This window comes from Lactuca sativa, chromosome 1, assembly GCF_002870075.4.
Source record: "Lactuca sativa cultivar Salinas chromosome 1, Lsat_Salinas_v11, whole genome shotgun sequence".
Classification (NCBI taxonomy): Eukaryota; Viridiplantae; Streptophyta; class Magnoliopsida; order Asterales; family Asteraceae; genus Lactuca; species Lactuca sativa.
Genome location: NC_056623.2, coordinates 16,185,868 through 16,204,047, shown reverse-complemented (window position 1 = coordinate 16,204,047; position 18,180 = coordinate 16,185,868). Strand labels below are relative to the sequence as shown.

Sequence of the window (18,180 nt, the reverse complement as noted above, 5' to 3'; positions counted from 1 at the left end):
AAAAAATTGAATAAATCTTGTAGAAAAAATCAGTATATATATTCATTATTTTTAAGTTCTAAAACACAATGACATTTTTAAAATTAAATTGATGCAATGTCTTATTAATATGAAAATTTTAAAATGTAATGTCGTTTTAGAAAGTTTGATGCTATAATACATAAGTAAGAGAAAGTACGCTGCTATATTTTGCATTTAGTTAGCCTATCTAAAATTCGTTAGATATGATTGATTCCTTAGTTTATATATACGATCAAACATCTATGAGCAATAGACACAAGAAATATTTCAGGATAATATATGAAAATATAGGTTTTAAAAGTTTTTAATGTCAGCAGTTTTAAGTAGGGGTGAGCATTTGGACTGGTGGACGGAACCGGACCGGACCTTTTTTTGGACCCCCGGGCCGGTTCTCGGTTCTAAGATTTCTCTCCGGTCCGGTCCGGTTTTTTCCCGGTTCGGTCTGGTTTTTACCGGGTTTAGAACCGGTTGGACATGATTAAGATTTTTGTGACATTTTTTAAACACATAACTCATTCGTTTTAAGTTGGATTGACCTGCGGTTTTTTCCAACATTTAGTTTACAGCTTGTAGATGAATTTAGACTATAATTTTGGTTATTTTGGTATTATATTCACCGTATTACAATCCTTCAAAGTAGATCTATCAAAGCTGAAAAATTCAGCTTTTCAGCAACATTTTGTAATCTGTGACGTTTTTTAAACACCCATAACTCATTCGTTTTAAGTAGGATTGACCTCCAATTTTTTCCAGCATTTAGTTTACAGTTTCTAGATGAGTTTAGACTATAATTTTGTTTATTTTGATATTATATTCACTGAGTTACAATCCTTCAAAGTAGAGCTATCAAAGCTGAAAAAATTCAGCTTTTCAGCAAGATTTTGTATCTGTGACGTTTTTTAAACACCCATAACTCATTCATTTTAAGTCGGATTGACCTACGGTTTTTTCCAACATTTAGTTTACAATTTGTAGATGAATTTAGACTATAATTTTGTTTATTTTGGTATTATATTCATTGATTTATAATCCTTCAAAGTAGAGCTATCAAAACTGAAATATTTCAGCTTTTTAGTATTATTTTATACTATATCTCCGAGTCCGCGTTTAGCACATGTGGTAGAGTTGTAAGTGAGTATCAAACTAGTTTATCGACATTGATAGTTGAAGCTTTGTTATGCACCCAAGATTGGGTGATAAAGTTTACAAATCCGATAGTTGACAACGATAATGGCATCTTGAACGATGATGATATAGCTTTGGGTAAAAAAAATTACAATCTTTATTCTTTTTTATACAATTATTACTTTTTATTAAATACTAACAACATTTTCATTTGTGTTTATGTAGAGATTGCACAAGCTTTAAATATGTTACATATGGATGACAATGATATGGGGAAGAGGCCAATGGAAGATTAGATTATGAGTTTATGAAATTTGTTAGTTTGATTGATTTTAAAGTTTAAACTATGATTTTTGTTGTTACGATAATACTTTTGTATGTTTGTCTTAAAATTGTTTAACTTTTGTTGGTGAACTTGATTTATATGTTAGTTGCTTTTATTTGGAAAATTAATTTTTGCAAATTGCAAGTTATAATATTATACATCAATGTAGATTAGTTAGGCATGAAACGGAAACATATTAATTTTGCAAGTTATAATATTATACATCGATGTAGATTACTTATTATACTTTATGCAATTAAAATTGTACCGGTCCAAAAAACCGGAAAACTCGGACCTGGACCCGGACACGAACATGGACACGGAAACGACTCATCCGGTCCGGTCCATGGTCCACAAAGTTCTCCATAACAGGTCTGGTCCAAGAGCCGGTTCGGGCCGGTCCAAATGCTCACCCCTAGTTTTAAGGACCACATCTCTTTGTTGTGGCATCATCATGATTCGGTAGATCAACAAACAAAACTTCATTATCATATATAAAAACACAATTACACAGTTTGGTTACTTTGACATATTCTTTAAAACCTATATAACCTTTGTGCATTGATTAAGGGTGCAATCTGTTTTGAATAAATTGTTGTGGTTTTAAAAATTGATTATGTTTCACATGGTACTTACAGATAAAAGTACTTTATCCATATGTAGCAACCTATTACCCACACTCTTGAAACCATTGGAACTTCCAAAATATAAATGACATCATATATATTTTTTAATACCAATCTTTATGCAGTCTCTTTTTGTTTTAAATAATGAAAGAAAACAAGGTACACAGTGCCAACGACACATCTAATTTCATCTAGTTTAGATCAAATACTAATCAAATTTTTTCCTAATTTCTTTATTCCTGAATTTTCCATAAAATACGTATTTGATACTTATGCAAGTGTAACGCATGGGAAAAAAATACTTCATGTTCTTATTTTGATTCCAGAATCAGACCAATATAAGCATTCAAAAGAAACGATGACATGTGAAAAATCGCAACAATACCCATAGCATTTAAAAGCAACGATAACAGGAAAAAATTGATTTTTGATTTTGTTTCACTTCCAAAATCGCTATAATAGATAAAAATTCAAGTGCAATCGATTCTGAAAAACAAATTACTTCCTGATCCTTATTTGGCTACCAAAATCGACGAGTAATGAAATACTAAATCTTAATCGACGAGTTTTACTAACCTTAATCAGATTGGTATGCCAAAATCGCCTGAACCAGAAATGTGCATCACATAATAATGAGATAATGACTTAAAAGGGTAATATATTTTTCGATTTGTACACATTTGGTCACTGAGTTGATTTTACATCCACATTTACCCCTTCAACTTGTTGAACTGTACACATTCAGTCCTTATGACCGGTTACTCCAAGTTAGCCGGGAAAAATGATTTAATAGGGTAATATATTTTTTAATTTTGTACACATTTAGTCCTTAATATTTTTGTACACATTTAGTGCTTAATATTTTTTTTGTTTCAAAATAAGTCATTTTTGTTTTTGTACACATTCAGTGTTTATGAATGTTTTCTTTCGGTTTTTCTCACGACATCGTACGTGGGACAATCATTGAGGAAGTGTGTGAGGTTGTTGATGTTTATGTGTAATGTCTCATTTTCACAAACAAAAAAATTCATTTTTAAATAAGGTAAAACTCCCTAATTATAAATCCATTATTAACAAAAAAAAAACGGTTATTCCAAAATACATTTATCGAAAATTAAAGTAATATAAGAAATGTGTAATCCTCAATAATGTTGATGAGTGTGTACATTCATGCATTCGCCTTCCCACAACCAACGATAGAACCTGAAAACATAAACAACTGGGTAAGCAAAAAGTTTAGTGAGTTTCTCCCAAAATACCCAATACAACAAACGTATTATCATGCATAACGGACCCACACTCATTAGATTGGTATACCTTGGCCCAATCAGTCATCGGACTGGAATGCCAACAAGCAATAGGTCCAATCAGTCATCGGATTGGAATACCCAGGGTTTGTTGGCATGACACTTTAATCCAACCGCTCTTCTTGAGTCTTCGTGCCTACAACTTATACCCGGCCTGCACCAGGTATCTTGGCCCACAATGTAACGCCCGTAGATCAGGGCTAGTCAATTTAGAGACGTTAAGCGTCAAAAATGACTTTTTGATGGAAGATTATTTTGAAAGAATAATGTTAACTAAGTTGTAGTATATGTTACAAGGATTCCGTACATATAAAGAACGTCCAAATCTGACTTCGTATGAGGAAGTTACGATTTTTCTAAGTTTCAACTTAGCGGTAGGCAGCCCGAAATACTCGATTTGAGATCGAGCGGTTTTTAGCCGAAGCAATCTAAACAAGAATCGAAGATCTCGTTGTTGGTATCGAAGCGATAAAAAGTTAGGCGAGAACGGACGTCAATCGAAGAAGTTATGAAATTATAACGAAATTTTCTGTCCCGGCCTATTAAAAATAAATAATAAAAATAAAGTCAAAATTAGCTAACGAAGTCTAAACGAAAGTTGTAGAGCGTAGTCTCACCTACGCGTGGATATAAAGAACGTAGAAAACAGAGTTCGTATGAAGGAGATATGGATTTTCGAAGTTTATTAAAGAATTAATAATTAAATTTAATTATTAAATCCGGCATTATCCGAAGAGGAGTCACCGGGCATATCCGAAGTACGCCCAGCGTACTGCTGTACGCCCCGCGTACAGCGAAGCATGACGACCTTCGCACTCGAGTTCTTCGGATGACGAACGCCATGACGATTTCGGACGAGTACGCCCCGCGTACTCCGAGGCTCCAGCCTCCTATAAATAGGATGTGAGGGTTCCGGGCTTATTTGCTCAGCGTGTAAACCCCCGAAGCCATCCCGACACCCCGGATCTCATATCCAAGTTAAGAAGGAAGTTTTACGCTCCCGAGATCCCGTGAAGTGCGATTCCCGAGCCGAAGCTCTGCCCGCAAGAAGTTCGATTTTTGTGGAGATCTTCCAGATCTACCGAAGAATACTACTTCTGTAAGTCGTAGTGCTGTCCGATCATCTTCTGATCAAGTGAGTGTGTGGTTACTTTCTTCTAACGCATAACTATGAAGTATTTTATACGAAATACGTGTTATGTGTATAATTTTGTTGTTATGTGTGTGAATGTATATTCACTTTCTTCTATCTCATAGATCGGATTTATTCTCTATGAAATACGTGTTATGTGGGTGTGCCTCATCTGTTATGTGGAATAGGTATTGAATGAGAATGTTACACAGGTTTTAAACTATGTATAAAAATATATATTTTTATCTACTAATTTGTTGGGTAGAACATGGGTAGATAGTTGATGTGTGAAAAACAGATGAGAGGCCCCGATGTTGTTGTTGTTGATCTAGTTATTCAGCGAGTATGGATTAGACCAAGAGGTTAATTTTAGATCCGGGAGTATGGATCAGGTAAAGAGATAAAAACTTGTTATTAGTCCGGGAGTATGGATTAAGACTAAGTTAATTGTCCTTAGTCTGGGAGTATGGATTGGGCACAGTTATTGATCCGGGAGTATGGATCAGATCAGGATTAGGGTATAGATAATTGTCCTTATTCCGGGAGTATGGATTGGGTACAATTATTGATCCGGGAGTATGGATCAGATCAGGAGGTCAGTTTTAGATCCGTGAGTATGGATCAGGTAGTTGTAGATCCGTGAGTATGGATCGGGTGAAGAGGATAGTTTTAGATCCATGAGTAGGGATCAGGTAAAGAGGAAAATATTAGATACGAGAGTTTAGATCGTGTCATTGTGAGGATCAATGGGGGTGGGATAAGAGTTGCCTTTATATGGTGAAATTGTGCAAGTTTGAATGTTCTATATTTATAAATATATGATATAACATTGTGGGATGAAAACCCTATATGCTCACCAGGCTCCCAAGCCTGACCCACTCAGTTTTCTTTGTATCACAGGTATTAATACGAAGACATATTTCACAGAGAGATTTAAAGGAGATATAAATCAATTGTGTAATTAAATGTAAATTATGTTTATGCTTATATGTCTGTATCGAAACATGACATCCCGAGCTTTTATTATTAAAATGAAAAAAATACATTCCCTTTGAGAAATGTTTTGATAAGTTATTATCATGTCTTGTTTTGGAAACAAATTCCGCAACCGTTATCTTTAAAAGATTTCTCTGATTTTATAAAACAAAGCATAAACAAAATCGGTCTTTTCTGGCCGTGAAAATAGGGATGTCACAGTTGGTATTAGAGCATTAGTTTAAGCGAACTAGGAATTTGTAGGAAGTTTCTAGACTTAAACTTAGAATGCTAAGTAATGATTGTGAGGAGTGTGTCTAAAATATGTTAGGTAGTACACCTAATTTGACATAAGCACTAGTTTATTTTAGGAATGATTCCTAAAATGCTTTTATGCGCTAAATGTTTGTGTGATTGCTATTTTGATGCTATTATTTGTTCGGATCTATGGTCTGTTGCCGACCAGATCTGGAAACCTTATGTGTATAGGATTCTAAGCGTACGTCTACGATATTAGAACTAGCATGTAAACGTTTCGGAGTGATAAGGATGATTTGAATATCTATCGTGAATAAGGATCTAATTTCACCTTATTGGGTGTGTAGATCAAAAATGGTGAGAACAAGAAGTGGAGTTGGAAATGCTGATGAAAACAGGAATCAACCACTAGTGATTGAGCAAATACTTGTCGTAGCAGCAGCACCTGAGCCGATAACAATGGCTGGTGTACAATTGATGATTCAAACGATGTTGGATCGTTAAATGGAGGAGACTAGGCAGTTGCTTCAACAGAATCGTGAAGAACTGTCAATTCAAGTGGAAGAGCCCGAATTAAATGAAGGGTACTCGGAAGGTGGAAACTTCAGTGGATCTGTTGGTCAAGCCAACCCACCGATAGTTAGGCAAAACAACCACGATGGAAGGAATGATGGAATGGGATGCAAGTACAAGGACTTTCTAACTTGCAAACCATCGACCTTCACTGGAAAGGAGGATCCGATCGGAGTGGTGGATTGGATCTCCGAAATGGAGTTAGCCTTCATGACTTGTGTCTGCAGAGGCCAGTTGTAGACTACCTATGCAGTGCGTCAGTTCCGAGGGGGAGCCGTTCGTTGGTGGAACACTCTAGGTAAGACTTTAAGCCCTAATGAGCCACTGCAATTGTCATGGGCAGAGTTCTTGGCGCAGTTCAAGCGCAAGTTCTGCTCGGCTCAAAATCTGTTGGAATTGGATAATAAGTTTCTGACATTGACGAAAGGCTGCATGTCAGTTGATGAATACACTAATAACTTTACAGACAAGATGGAGTTTGCTTTGTGCATCGTTCCAGATGAGCTGACAAAGGTTGACCGGTACGCAAAGGGACTCTCATGGGAGTATGCAGTGCCAGTTCGTCAGGCGCCTACTCTAGAGGCAGCTATCTGGGCTGCCAAGTCTGTTGAAGATATGATTAAGGGAAGAACCGCCAGCAAGGTTAAAGTTGGCGAGAAAAGAAAGATTGAAGGATCTTCAAGGTCCGATGAGAAGAGAAAATTTTCGAAGTCTGATTCGAAGAAGCTCGAAGAAGGAGCACAATGGTGTGAAAAGTGCAAAAGGAAGCACATTGGGGAATGATCTAAAGAAATGACCTGTTTCAAATGCGGGAAGACTGGTCATTACGCCAGCAAATGCCCAACCAAAAGAGAAGTCTGCTTTAAGTGTGGTGAAGAAGGGCACTTCAAGCAAAACTGCCTAAGAAGAGAAGAGGCTATAAGGCCAAATGCACCACCAAAGCCAAAAGCATTCCACATGATCCTTGATGAAGCAGATGGCAATGCAAGGAATCAGGAATGAGGATTTTATATCCAAAGATCAAGTTATAAAGTAACGATATGAAAAGTAACATGTGGTGTAGCCTACTAGAGGCGTAGTATAGGGTGAACTTGAACCTTTGTGTAATCATTTCAAGAAATAATATAAAACCTAGTTTTGCTATCTGATGTGTTAATTGATTATGTGATTTTCTTGTATGGTGACTTGGTCGACTGTGGGAGAATACTTGGGACGAGTATGAGTAGGTGTGAAAGGTGGTAGATGCATATACTACCGGAAGCACAGGACTCGCACTTGGATCAGGGAAAGTCACAAGGTTACCAAGAAGCTAGTGATTGATTCCATTTTATTCCGGTATGTCATTACCATTGTTTCGGTAATGACTAGTAAGATGGTTCTTGTTCTGACCCTAATGGTCATGTTTAAATTTGAGTTCGACTACGAGGAGTATGTTACGTGGTCTAGAGGACCAAGTTAGATGTAACATCTGACTTAAGTCAGAAGGTTGAAGTTAATGCGATTGATAGTGTCGCGCTCGTTGTTAAAAAAAGTTTGCAGGTAGAAGTGCTACATGCTGAAATGTGATTATATCACATTAGAAAATGAAGGAAGGTATATTCCATTCTGGAATTTAACTTTATTAAAGACCGAGTCTAAGCATCGTGTGATGAGAGGTCAATAGAACACGACCCATCGGTTTGTTACAATAGATAAAGGAAAGCATTTATCCTGAGAAGAAGAAGGAGTCCATAATAACGACTTATTTGGTAACTCTAGGGTTACGATTGAAAGTACAACATAGTACGATAAGCAGATGCAAGATTTGACATCTTCTGCGGTCAAGAAAGCCATAGAGTTAAATACTCTTTCGAGGAAACATAGAAGTTACGGTTATTACCTAGGATGAATAAATAACGTGTGGAATCATTATACAAGTTCTACTTTCGTTGATGATTCCGGGACGTAATCATCCTAAGCGGGAGATAATTGTAATGCCCATAGATCAGAGCTAGTCAATTTAGAGACGTTAAGCGTCAAAAATGACTTTTTGATGGAAGATTATTTTGAAAGAATAATATTAACTAAGTTTTAGTATATGTTACAAGGATTCCGTACATATAAAGAACGTCCAAATCTGACTTCGTATGAGGAAGTTATGATTTTTCTAAGTTTCAACTTAGCGGTAGGCAGCCCGAAATACTCGATTTGAGATCGAGCGGTTTTTAGCCGAAGCAATCTAAATGAGAATCGAAGATCTCATTGTTGGTATCGAAGCGATAAAAAGTTAGGCGAGAACGGACGTCAATCGAAGAAGTTATGAAATTATAACGAAATTTTCTGTCCCGGCCTATTAAAAATAAATAATAAAAATAAATCAAAATTAGCCGACGAAGTCTAAATGAAAGTTGTAGAGCGTAGTCTCACCTACGCGTGGATATAAAGAACGTCGAAAACGGAGTTCATATGAAGGAGATATGAATTTTCGAAGTTTATTAAAGAATTAATAATTAAATTTAATTATTAAATCCGGCATTATCCGAAGGGGAGTCACCGGGCATATCCGAAGTACGCCCAGCATACTGCTGTACGCCCCGTGTACAGCGAAGCATGACGACCTTCGCACTCGAGTTCTTCGGATGAAGAACGCGATGACGATTTCGGACGAGTACGCCCCGCGTACTCCGAGGCTCCAGCCTCCTATAAATAGGATGCGAGGGTTTCGGGCTTATTTGCTCATTTCTCCTTGTTTTTGTGCCGAAGCTCTGCGTGTAAACCCCCGAAGCCATCCCGACACCCCGGATCTCATATCCAAGTTAAGAAGGAAGTTTTACGCTCCCGAGATCCCATGAAGTGGGATTCCCGAGCCGAAGCTCTGCCCGTGAGAAGTTCGATTTTTGTGGAGATCTTCCAGATCTACCGAAGAATACTACTTCTGTAAGTCGTAGTGCTGTCCGATCATCTTCTGATCAAGTGAGTGTGTGGTTACTTTCTTCTAACGCATAACTATGAAGTATTTTATACGAAATACGTGTTATGTGTATAATTTTGTTGTTATGTGTGTGAATGTATATTCACTTTCTTCTATCTCATAGATCGGATTTATTCTCTATGAAATACGTGTTATGTGGGTGTGCCTCATCTGTTATGTGGAATAGGTATTGAATGAGAATGTTATACAGGTTTTAAACTATGTATAAAAATATATATTTTTATCTACTAATTTGTTGGGTAGAACATGGGTAGATAGTTGATGTGTGAAAAACAGATGAGAGGCCCCGATGTTGTTGTTGTTGATCTAGTTATTCAGCGAGTATGGATTAGACCAAGAGGTTAATTTTAGATCCGGGAGTATGGATCAGGTAAAGAGATAAAAACTTGTTATTAGTCTGGGAGTATGTATTAAGACTAAGTTAATTGTCCTTAGTCTTGGAGTATGGATTGGGCACAGTTATTGATCCGGGAGTATCGATCAGATCAGGATTAGGGTATAGATAATTGTCCTTATTCCGGGAGTATGGATTAGGTACAATTATTGATCCGGGAGTATGGATCAGATCAGGAGGTCAGTTTTAGATCCGTGAGTATGGATCAGGTAGTTGTAGATCCGTGAGTATGGATCGGGTGAAGAGGATAGTTTTAGATCCATGAGTAGGGATCAGGTAAAGAGGAAAATATTAGATACGAGAGTTTAGATCGTGTCATTGTGAGGATCGATGGGGTGGGATAAGAGTTGCCTTTATATGGTGAAATTGTGCAAGTTTGAATGTTTTATATTTATAAATATATGATATAACATTGTGGGATGAAAACCCTATATGCTCACCAGGCTCCCAAGCCTGACCCACTCAGTTTTCTTTGTATCACAGGTATTAATACGAAGACATATTTCACAGAGAGATTTAAAGGAGATATAAATCAATTGTGTAATTAAATGTAAGTTCTGTTTATGCTTATATGTCTGTATCGGAACATGACATCCCGAGCTTTTATTATTAAAATGAAAAAAATACATTCCCTTTGAGAAATGTTTTGATAAGTTATTATCATGTCTTGTTTTGGAAACAAATTCCGCAACCGTTATCTTTAAAAGATTTCTCTGATTTTATAAAACAAAGCATAAACAAAATCGCTCTTTTCTGGCCGTGAAAATGGAGATGTCACACACAACATATAGCAGGACCACCTGAAACTATCCTACCACCATATGGCTATCCCACATAAGATGTCGTAAGAAAAACCTAAAGAAATAATTCATAAGTACTAAATGAATAAAAAAATAAAAATGACTTATTTTGCAATAAAAAATATGAAGGACTAAATGTGTACAAAAATATTAATGACTAAATGTGTACAAAATGATAAATATATTACCTTATTAAGTCATTTTTACCGGCTAACCTGGGGTACCCGGTCATAAGGAATAAATGTGTACAGTTTAACAAGTTGAAGGGGTAAATTGTAACGCCTGTCTTTCCGGGCTTGCCATTTTTAGCAATGTAATAGTCTAGGTTAACCTTTGTAACCCGTTTTGAAATAATAAGATTGTATTATTTGAGTATTGTGTGTTTTGTGCTTAATTGCTTAATTACGTGGTTTGATTAATTAAGAATAAAAATAAGCGTCAAAATTTAAGTGTAATATAAACTTAATATCTTTGGTTAATGTTGTAGTAGTTGAAACGAGGTTTCCGAATCTATATAGAACGCCCAAATCTGACTTCGTATGAGGAAGTTATGATTTATCGAAGTTTCGGCTTAGCAGTATGCAGCCTGTTTTACTCGATTTGAGATTGAGGGGTTTTTAGCCTAAGCAATCTAAATGAGAATCGAAGATCTCATTGTTGGTATCGAAGCGATAAAAAGTTAGGCGAAAACGGACGTCAAACGAAGAAGTTATGAATTTATAACGAAAGTTTATGTCCCGGCCTATTAAAAATAAATTCAAAATTAGCCGACGAAGTCTAAACGAAAGTTGTAGAGCGTTGTCTCACCTTTCCGTGGATATAAAGAACGTCGAAAACGGAGTTTGTATGAAGAAGATATGAATTTCCGAAATTTATTAAATAAATTGTATTTATTTTTAATCATTAAATCCGGCATTAGCCGAAGGCGAGTCAGCAGTCCGATCCGAGTTACGCCCCACATACTCGAGTACGCCCCGCGTACTCCGAAGAGTGTTGACACTTCGGATGACGCATGCCATGACGACTTCAGAGCCCTGTACGCCCCGCGTACAGGCGTACACCCCGCGTACTCCGAGGCTCCAGCCTCCTATAAATAGGATGCGAGGGCAGCCGACCCAATAGCCAATTTTCTCTTTTCTCTCTCCCGTTTTGCATCGTTTTGCGTGCCAGAAATATCCCGAAGCCTCGGTATTGTTCCCGAGCCCCGAGGCAAGTCCCGAGATCCCGAAGATCCCGAGAAGTGCGGTTCCCGAGCCGAAGCTTTACCCGCGAGAAGTTCGATATTTGAAGAGATCTTCCAGATCTGCTGAGGATTACTACTTCTGCAAGCCGTAGTGCTGTCTGATCATCTTCTGATCAAGTGAGTGTTTAGTTACTTTCTTCTAACGCATAATTATGAAGTATTTTATACGGAATACGTATTATGTGTATAATTTTGTGGTTATGTGTGTGAATGTGTATTCACTTTCTTCTAACTCATAGATATGATTTATTCTCTATGAGATATGTGTTATGTGTGTGTGTGTGCCTCATCTGTTATGTGAAATATGTGTTGATTAAAGCATGCTATACAGGTTTTTAAACTATATATACAAATTGTATAATTTTTATCTACTAATATGTTGGGTAGAACATGGGTAGATAGTTGGTGTGTAATAAACAGATGAGAGGCCTCGTTGTTGTTTGATTTAGTCATCTAGCGGAGTTTAGATGACGACCACATACTTTTCTAGATAGTCTTGTGGAAACATTAGCAGGTTCGCCACCTGTAGGTGTTAATGAACTTGGGTGTTCATTCGTTGTACTCCATCCCCCTCATGGTTGCCTTATTTGACTTATATTGCTGAGGTACCCCCGAAGCATGTGTTGTCGCCCCGATGAAATATTCTTAGACTAGATCCCTTATGTTAGTTGTCTTAGGGACATTAAAGTGAGAATAACGGGAATGGGTAATTGGGTTATTGTTGGTTGGTGAAAATTAAATATGATTATTTATTGTGGGTTGAAAACCCTATATGCTCACCAGGCTCCCAAGCCTGACCCACTCAGTTTTAATTGTATTACAGGAAGTGACGCAAGGGCATGAGATGGATGAACCATCAGTTGTTTTGTTTACAAGTCTGTATATGTATATATTTGTTGAATGACTTGTAATGTTATCGTTTATGCTTATTGGTCTGTATTGGAACATGACACCCCGAGTTTTGATTATAATGAAAATACATTTCTTTTATGAAATGCTTTGGTAAACATTGTTTTATCATGTTTTGTTTTTGGGAACAAATTCCGCAACTCTTTCAAATCAAAAGGATTTACTCTGAAAATATTTTAAAAGCATAAATGAAAATCGGTCTTTTCTGGCCGAGATTTTGGGGATGTCACATAAATGTAGACAAAAAAAACTCAATGACTAAATGTGTACAAATTGAAAAATATATTAGCCTTTTAAGTCATTATCCCCGTAATAATCTCCAAACATCCAAATCAGTGGGGTATGCAGCAAAAATGTAGAGAGATTTCGAGGTGTGGGGAGCAAGTTTCGAACTTGGAACATTTGCACACGTTAAGGTGGAAAGGGAAACTGTTTTTCTCTTTAAAAAATACAATACAAACATTCCATTTCTCTTTCTCTGTACCAAACATGCGTTATCTTCCCCATTCCCTTTTTTTATTTATTAATTTTTTTTTCAGTTTTCAGTTATCAATACTCAATATAGGTTATCTTGAATTTTGTTCCAGTGAAGCCGAAACCTTTTAGTCTGTATGCGTTCGATCCTCGTTAGAGTAGTGAAATATTTAAGGCAAGAGATGCAAGCAAGTCGTTTCTACAATTCTAGTTGTTAATAATGGCTAGAAGAGGTAGAAAACATGTTATTTTGTTTCAAATCCTATATAGCTAGCTGTGTTTGAAGTAAAGTTTTAGCCGGAAAGGAAACTCCGACTTCGGCGCTACCTTACTTATTTGAATATGAATGCCCCTCTATTATTTGGGGTTCTTTCTCTGTTCTTGAATGATGGCATCAGAAGATCTCGTAACATGTTTCTGCTTCCAATTTTAAGAAATTAGGAAGTTGAAGTTGAAGTTGTTCTTGTCAATAAGTATTTTTTCACTAATTCCGACCCTTTATGTTTATGGCAATGACATCAATCCCTGAAAAGGGTGCGTTTATTTTCCGATCACTTACCGACGTAATTGCCATCTCAATGTTGCTCCTAATCCTTTCTTCATTGCTCCTACTCCAGTTTGGTGACAGTTCTTTAGCACCCAAATCAATTTACAAGCTAATTATTGTAAAACCTGTTGAAACAAGTGTACTAATTGAACTAAAATCTGTCCCCATTGTGGTGTCATCTTGTAACGAATCATGTCCTAAATCAAACCCCGATCAAACCGGGCATTTGTGATCAAACTCAAGCTCTACTCAAAGTCTTTATGTATGATTTACCTCCGCGGTTTCACTTTGGATTAATAGGTTGGAGAGGAGATCAAAATCAAATCTAGCCTAATGTGAGTAATTTAAGTCAAATCCCTTCATACCCAAGTGCGATAAACATACAACACAGCATGGAGTATTGGCTTAAACTTGATCTTCTCTCTTCGGTTTCCCCAAATGTCTTTAGACCTTGTACTACAATTCTAGTAAAAAACTGACCCAATCGGATGTAATTTTCGTTCCATTTTTCAGTTCTTGGAGTTATAATCGTTAGCCCAAGATTCATTGGGATAAAAGAAACAGCATGGACTATGTTTTGCAAGAGAGATTGGTGTAATTTTTGAAGAATAGGAAGGAATGGAGGAGATCAAGAGGGAAATTTGATCATGGCTCACCATCTGAATAGCTTGCTCTTTGCAAGAACAAAATTGAGTTCTGCTATGTTGCTTCTTGCGGATTTTGGAAGGTATCCAGCTCAGATTGCGAATATTGATAAAAATATTATTGCACCTTACAAACATGTGGTTAGACGACTTAATGGTAGCGATTCACCTTCTTTTGAAAAGCGACCTATATTGGTGTTTTTCCAAGGAGGAATTCATAGGAAAGATGTAAGCTTCTTTTTTCCATGTCGTTCACATAACAAGATGTGACATAACATGTTATCCTATGTTTGGTGTGTATTGGACTTTTATGGATACTCTCACACTAATGTCAATGAAACAAAAAGTACAACTTTTTATCCTACCCGAAAAAGATGGAACAATGTCTAACATAGACCAACTCTCGTTTGTGCAAAAGATATGAATGTCCTCCTATGTAACAAGCTAGGTCTTATTATTGTAATCTTGTTGTGTTTGCTAGTTTGTATTGATATGTTTTGAGTTTTACTCACATAGGGTGGAAGGATTCGTCAAATACTATACGACCTTTTGAAAGATGAAAAAGAGGTGCACTTCACATTCGGAAGGCCATCTCCAGATGAAATTCACATGGCGCCTATAGGGATGACTCATTCCAAATTCTACCTCAGTATTGCAGGAGACACCCCTTCATCTAACCGATTATTCGATGCCATTGTTAGTCATTATGTACCCGTTATAATCAGTGATGACATCGAGTTGCCTTTTGAAGATGTTCTTGATTATACAAAATTCGCCATATTTGTTCGTGCATCAGATGCTGCTAGAAAAGGATACCTTATGAAACTTCTTAGAAGAGTTCAAAGAGAAAAATGGACTCAAATGTGGGAAAGATTGAAGCAAATTGCACCACATTTTGAGTACCAGCATCCATCACAGCCTGGTGATGTTGTTGACATGATTTGGCAAGCAGTTCATCGAAAGGTGTCTTCTAGACATAGTAAAGTTCATAGACAAAATCGATATCAAATGTCACAAAAGTTCTTAAATCAATATAAAATGGAGCGAGTTTTCCCGTTCTCAAAGCTTGTTGCTTTATGGAGAATATTAGTTAGTCCTTTCTCATACCAATATCCATCACAAAGATAAGAACTAAGGAGAGAAGGGGCTCATGAATAGGACAACTGAATACAAACTGACCTATATTCTCAGAAAAAAATCTTGGCAATTTTCTTTCTTACATAGAACTTGTATTTCTATTTGATGTTTAAGATGATAAAAAAACTTGCATCTTGTAATAGAGTCTAATCTAGTTGAAATTCTCTTTTGGTTTATTGATTTGTATTCGGTTTGGATCTGTGCAGATTACCTGCAGCTTAATAAATAGCTTTAGTGACATATTTGTGTTGTGGATGTTCCTTCACCACTTAATTTGTAGTTGGCGATGTAAGTTTTTGGCGATAGAGTCAATCCGTTGTTAAATCCCTTGTTGCATATTTTTCTAGTAGTAAACAAAACATGATTATAGAATATGACAAGTTTTCCATTATTTTGGTTCTTTGGCTAATCTATATGTGACTACTTTATCATTATATTTCATTTAACCAAACGGTCTTTATGGTTTAATTTTCTTATATCAAATAGTTGTATATGGAAAAACAAGCGTAACAAAAAAAAAGATGCTTAATATCGTTATAAGCTCAAAATGTTATTGACAACAAAATCATGTTGATGTGTGTGCTAAGAAGTAATTCGATTTGTACACAATTTAGGTAAACTAAATTGTCTCTAGGTCTAAATTTATGGGACCTAATTCCCGTAAAAGAGAAACACAAGTTTTATTAGACAAAAAAATAGTTTTACACCGAATTTAAAGACAACAAATATTGTTCATGGAGCTCATCTTGTCCTGCAACTTAATAAAGAGAAATTAGTATTTAGTTACTCCGTGCATTGCAACAGGAAATTTCTTTGCAAAATGAAATACAATTATATATTTGTGAGACTCGCAAAAAAAATGATTGAAATGTATCATGTTTGGTATAATACCACAAATGACAATAAATTGAGAAATTATAATAATAATAAGTAATATTAAAAAAACAAAAATTATAAAAAGAAATTATGTAGAAGACCAAACATGTAACTTTAAAATATAATAAAGGACCAAAACCATAATTTATAAAATACCAATAATTTTACTTTAAAATTTAAAATTATGACATCAAAACTGTTACATAAAATTTTTTGAAAGGAAAAAATATAAATATGAAAATCTGTTATGACGGGAGGCAAAATTGTTATTTCCAAATAAATATTTATTTTATATCTTGTATTATATGTTTTAAAACATATGAAAATCTGTTATGACGGGAGGCAAAATTGTTATTTCCAAATAAATATTTATTTTATATCTTGTATTATATGTTTTAAAACTTGTGATATGATCTGAATTTAGCCTGAAAATGAACAAACTAAATGAAAGGTTTTTTACTTTCACATCACCCGACATTGCAATTTAACGTTTATATAACAATCATGCTTCATCAAATGCTTTTCCTAATATGTGTTTAATGTTTATTATATTATCTTTCAAACCTATAAAAGTTCTCCATCTTAGACAAATCTTTTCCTTTCATTAACAATCCATAAATGATCCATCTTTCAATCTAGGCGTGTCCCACATGTAGGTTTTTTTTTTTTTTTTTAGCATCTAGCTTTTAACATCTAAGAAAAAGCTCGAAAAAGGCTTTTTTTTTTTTTTTTTTTTTTTTTTTTTTTTTTGATTGGTAGGATCTTTTAGCCTTTTAGCTATAACAAAAAGCTCCAAATTTAAAAACTATTCCAAATAGCGTTAACAAAAAAACACTTTTTATAATTTTACAAATTGACTTTTTATAGAAGGGCATATATTTTATAAACCAAAACTAGAAAGACGTTAGAAAAAACCAAAAAAACAAATTACATGACAACAAGAGACAAATTTTTCAACCAACTCATATAAACGAACCTTTCCATCTACTATGACACCAAGAGTACGCCTGCATAAAGCGTAATGATACTATCAAAAACTAGCTTTTTTTTAAGAGGAACCTTTTCAAAAAAAACATTTTGTTCCTAAAATTCCAAATATGCCCAATAAGAAAAAAATGCCTCTAGAAAATCCTTAGCAATCTTGTTAAGTTGCAAACTCCCAAGCCAAGCAAACCGGTCGTCATGGGAGAAAATTGTGGGACAATTTAAACCCCACAAATACATCGTTTTTTTTTTCCAAAAGAGACAACACCATTGAATAAGAATAGAATAAGTGATTTGACCTATTCCACACCAGTATTATGTTAGCGGACTATATGTGTTGTATTATGTATATTGTATTGAGCCTATTATTAGTTAGTCTTGTATGTACTGGTCCCTTATGTATTCGACCCACTACACTCTTATACATATACGCTTTCAGTAATGCATTGCAATTCATGGGGAATACAAGAGTTTACATGGTGTCTTGGTAAAAAATTATCAAACTAATTTCGTAACCAAATTAATAAGTGTGGTGTGATGTTTGAAATAAGATGTAAAAGATGAAATGCTTAAGATCTTGAAATATGCTTAAGATCTTGGTCATGCCTAAGTTCATGGGAAGAAAATAATGATATTTAGAAAACCGTTAATTAAGAGTGTGTTATTTTGTTATGTAAATAAACATATTTTTATGTGTTTGGGACAAAATAGTGTTAAGATTATGTACTAACTAAATGTAGATAATAAATCTCAAGATACTCAGAAAGATGCCAAGATACCAGAAAATATCATGATAATGACAAATAAAATAGATTAAAGATCAAGTAAATATGTGGAAATGATATAATTAATCAAACAA

General features: G+C 35.4%; 1 pseudogene; it reads left to right on the top strand.

Moving 5' to 3' along the window:
- The first annotated feature begins 13,645 nt into the window (after nucleotides 1–13,645).
- On the top strand, nucleotides 13,646–17,114 carry LOC111916693 (probable arabinosyltransferase ARAD1; annotated as a pseudogene).
- The last annotated feature ends 1,066 nt before the right edge of the window (nucleotides 17,115–18,180 follow it).